General features: G+C 39.0%; 1 long non-coding RNA gene across 1 annotated transcript; it reads left to right on the top strand.

Annotated features, from left to right (window-relative positions):
• Positions 1–2,476: 2,476 nt before the first annotated feature.
• Positions 2,477–4,487, top strand: LOC119465031 (uncharacterized). Its single transcript, XR_005194696.2, has 3 exons — positions 2,477–2,711; positions 3,191–3,357; positions 4,394–4,487. It is a non-coding gene; the product is annotated as an uncharacterized LOC119465031 (long non-coding RNA).
• Positions 4,488–4,757: the final 270 nt, after the last annotated feature.

Genomic DNA, 4,757 nt, shown 5'->3' on the forward strand with positions numbered 1-4,757 from the left:
AGAGCTGAAAGACTTCGGTCCTTATGAGCAGAGTTCCAGCAAATAAAAGGTAAACTAAAAGACGTCCTCACGAGCTGTTGAAAAACTCGTATGTTCTTTTTTGTATATTTTTTTAGTACGTAACGCAGCTGCATACTGAAGACCTCCCATTATATATATATATATATATATATATATATATATATTCACCTGAAAATAACCTACTGCTATAAGCTCTCACGTGTTTCGTTTGGTTCCACTAGACGAGCTTACACGTAAGTGCAAAACGCGTAGTTTTCATTTCAACTTAGCTTTGAAAGCTCAACAATGCAGACGCCTGATTGGAAACTCAATTATAAAAATTCCTGCCGTTTCGAATCTCACAACCAGCAACTTCACTAGTGAAAAAGCGTTGAAAACAAACTAGACCTATTATTTTAATATGGTTTGGCTCCTTTCTACAACTACGCTCCCGAGAAAAAAAAATGTAGCAGCAAGAGTGGCGCTGTTATTCTTCAGTTGGATACATCTAAATGCGTCCGTAACACACAAGTTGTGAAGAAAAAAATTTAGTGGCGTATATTTACGGCAAAATATAACAATCCTAATAAAACCAATATGTGACAATGTAGTATTCGGTAATGCCTAGGTAATAACAAAGGAACATGTCCAACTGCGCGTTCTCGTTTATGGCAAACGATTCTGGTAATTGATCCATTCGGTTAAATTTTCAAACCATTCCACCGTGAATGTTTCGGTAACAGGTTATGGCAGATATCATGCAGTTGGCAGCATTATTCAATTCATTGACATATGACGAAACATCAGTGGTCACTACCAAAGCACTGGTTTCGTTCCGCCCGATTCCATGATCTATACATTTTTAATAAAACCAGGTGTACCTGCAAGATGTGGAAAAAAGGAATCGTCAGCCTGAGAAGAATATGCAAGTCTTTCTCATTTAATTATTCATCACAATGTTTTTATGGTTTGGCTCAATAATCTAAAATGCAAGACGGCAATGCGGGCTTTTTGTATTTGTTTATCACACGGGAGCTCATGATTTCAGGTGTTGAAATGTACTTATTGTATATTGTGTGTGTGCAGGCTAGTTTGAAACGAAATATATGCACCTGTCTAGGTGTGCGAATTCAGACAAGTTCTAAGAACATTAAGCACGTGTACAACATTTGTCTAGGAGCGAAATGCATTCTCTAGCATTAATACATTCACAAAGAAAGGTTTCTCATTCGATTTGCGACGAAGCACTGGTCATAAAAACTATGAAGAACATATCAAATAAAAATACCATTTTCCACAAAAATAAAACAATATGCTTTCTTTGGAATTTATAAGAGTTACAGTATTTGCAAACTTTCCAGACCTTTCCAAACCCTAACGAGGAGAAGACCGTCTGAGCCAGACACAGAAATTTCACGAGTAAGTTGATGGTGCGTTCGTCATGGTCAAATCTTCTCCACGCATTTAAATGTGTTTTTTTTTTGTCGAAAACGGGCTGGAGTTCAAACAATCAACGCTACACTTCAGTGTCCTTCGCTCGGCAGCATATTGAGGGCGCAAGCAAGGTATGTGGTCTATTGTCTAGGGAGTGTGACCGACGCTACAGTCTGGGTCCCCCAGTGACCCAACTACTATCCCCTATGATCTACTCGGTCTGGCTGCTATCTTCCACATCAGTCAACATGGGCCGAAAGGAGAACTTGCGAGTGGCTATAAAGAAGCTCCTGAAGAGAAAACTTGCCGCTGTCTGCTGTCTGGCCTAGTAAACCGATGACGTCAATGGGGGGGGGGGGTGAAACTGGCTATGTGCCACTGTGCATATGCCTGAACCGATAACTACGGCAGTGCGTATGTCATGCTGGTAAGTGCGTAATTTTCACCAATGACCTAAATTGAATGTGCCAACGTTAAACAATGGTTCTGTAGCCTTATATATATATTAATGCGATTAACGTTCTTAGGGCACTTCACGCATTTCCCGGAGCTGTTTATCTCCATATCTGTCTACGATGTACACTGTGCTGTATTTCAGCGATATCTGCCATCGCTGTTTAGACGAAGCAAGTTAATGGCGGAATATGTAGTAACAAAGTATTCGTCATTCTTCTTTAAAGCGTGTCAGCATGCTTTGTTTACTGTGGTGAAAACCGTGCAGTTCACGCGGTCCGGTAACTTTAGTAATATTTTGTGATGCAATATCAAATTTTATGGCACCGATTTCTTTCTCAAGCTTCTTTTGAAATCACGTGGTCGGCATTGCGAAATGTATGTCGAAGTAAAGGCCGCCCGTCACTCGCAACCGAACAGCCGAACTTTAATGCCTCCCTTGACGTTGACTTCTCACAGAACAATCTGTTTCAAGGATGACGCTTTATGTTAGAGGAAAATTTTCAACCATTGTCACAAAAGCAAAATGTCAGAACGTAGTATGGTATACCTGTGTTGCTTGCCTGAACGATAAAATAAAAGTAATCTAGGTAAGCATGATGTGTTAACCTAGAGCTGCTATCATGAACTTTTCTCACGAGAAACCTATAGCAAAAGAATGAAAAAAAAAGCTTTTCCACAATAATCCCTTATAGACAAGAGAGACGGGGTTTCGCGCTTGAGCAAACTGTGCAGTTTCAGACTGGCTTGCTTGACGGATACAGGCACGTTGGAAATGCTGGCTATCATTCTATTGGCGAGATTGACAATCTTCACTTCCGCAGGTAACTTTGAGAACAGATTGTTAGATTCGTATAACAGGAGTTTGAAAAGAAAATACATTGCTCACAATGACAGGACTAAACCACGCTCTAATTTACAGTGCGTAAAATAGATCATACAAATATTTGGATATAATTCTTGCCCCTATTAAACATTTTAACGAGCATATCAATTGGCCATGTCGCTCTACCAACAGTCGTAGTCCTATTTCAGCGAAAACTCTTTTTTTACGTACAGAATACTGTACGGAAGAAACCTACAGAATACTTTATGTTTCTTCCATACATACTTAGTTTTTTGCATAGCATTGTTATTTTAATTTTTGGTCAGATGCCTTCTTCAAGCTTCATGAACTTTCTAGATTTCTTCGCATTACCTTGGAAAATAAGTCAGTGAAAAAGACACCTACTATGTCTCGATGCCCTAAAGAAGTGACGTAATAACCACTTGCTAAGCTTTACTAACATAATTATTTCTGCAGAAAAGGGATTCCTTGTGTACCCAACAATTCTGCAAGAGCGGACGACTGGTTCCAATTACGTTCTCCAACTCAATGACAATATCATTCTTAATTTGAAGAAGAGTGCTGTACTGGCAGACAAACTGTTGATGGCTACTAGCCGTCACGAAGGCAGCCAGTTAGAAGAGGTAAATCTGTGACATTTCAAAAATGCTTCTCAGATGGTACGTCGCGGTAGCCACTTCTGTCCGGGAATAATAAACATATAATTGTCAAAAATATCCCTCGTACATTTGGGCTTCGTGTGAAATCCGCACTCTCGTTTGGGCAGAAGGTGTGTGTCATATTTTTGTTTCCGGAATCGCAAGTTCGTTTTCTTCTTTAAGGTCAATGAAGAAAGGTTATGTCAGCCTGAATAGCAAAATACACATGCTAGATTGATAACTAGAGACGCCAAAGGTTGTGGATATTGATGCTGTTTTTGCTTCCCAAGTGATAAGGCATTTAGGTCGTAAAACATTTCAGAAAAAAAAAATTGGTGCGCGTAATTTTTTCTCTAGCTGTTATTTTTACATTCCAATTACTGTTCCTTCGTTCAGTGAAAATCTCCGATGAAAGTTATACGTTTATACATGAAGGATTTTTTAAACCATATAACATTTTAAAAGAGGCAGTTGCAGATAGAATTATTCGAGTCACTGAGCTATATTACTTGCGAAGGCATAAATTATTTGTACGACAAATCAAATTACAGGATCCAATAATCAATGAAACTTCCTTACTTTAATGTTTATGTATTTACAGTATCGCACATATTGAAATTTACCACTAGTAGGAAGAGACATCACAACGCGATTTAACTTCAAATAAATTTTCAGGATTACGCACGTTTCGGGATATTTATTCCCAAAATATGGGATAAAATGCACGAGTGTCCCAGTTACTTTTGCACTTCTATCCATAAAAGGGTGGTTTCAAAATAATGAGAGTAATAATGCTGCATTTTTACCGCATATTTCATGGCGCATACCTCAAAACCCGCGAAATCTAGGCTTTGTAAATGGCACGATGTAAATGGCACAATTCGTAAATGGCACGATGTACCGTAAAAAAGTTACTTGAAAAGTGAGTATTTTATTTTCAATAACTTGACTGAAAAAATACCCGGTATTTCTAATCACCCGACTTAGTCGCAGTTACCTATAGTAAAATTTTTGCTTGCAGATTGATACATCAGCTCTTCAAGACAGTCTGTACCACGACGCACGTCACCAATCTTCTGTGATCATGCGCATGGAAGATGGCACAGCGCAAGTCGTAAGCGATTTATACTTCAATGATTGCTCGCTTTTTACGAGGCAGCCTAAGCCTCCGATTGTACACACACACACACACACACACACACACACACACACACACACACATATATATATATATATATATATATATATATATATTTATACTTGCACCTAGACCTTACGGAACTCAATACTGCGAAGCAGTCTGGACTAAACGAGTAGCAAGAACAACTGAAAATGCCACCGAAACAATTGTGCGCGCATGGCACAAAGCAACAAAACACAGCCGC

The sequence above is a fragment of the Dermacentor silvarum genome, chromosome 9 (assembly GCF_013339745.2).
Source record: "Dermacentor silvarum isolate Dsil-2018 chromosome 9, BIME_Dsil_1.4, whole genome shotgun sequence".
Lineage (NCBI taxonomy): Eukaryota > Metazoa > Arthropoda > Arachnida > Ixodida > Ixodidae > Dermacentor > Dermacentor silvarum.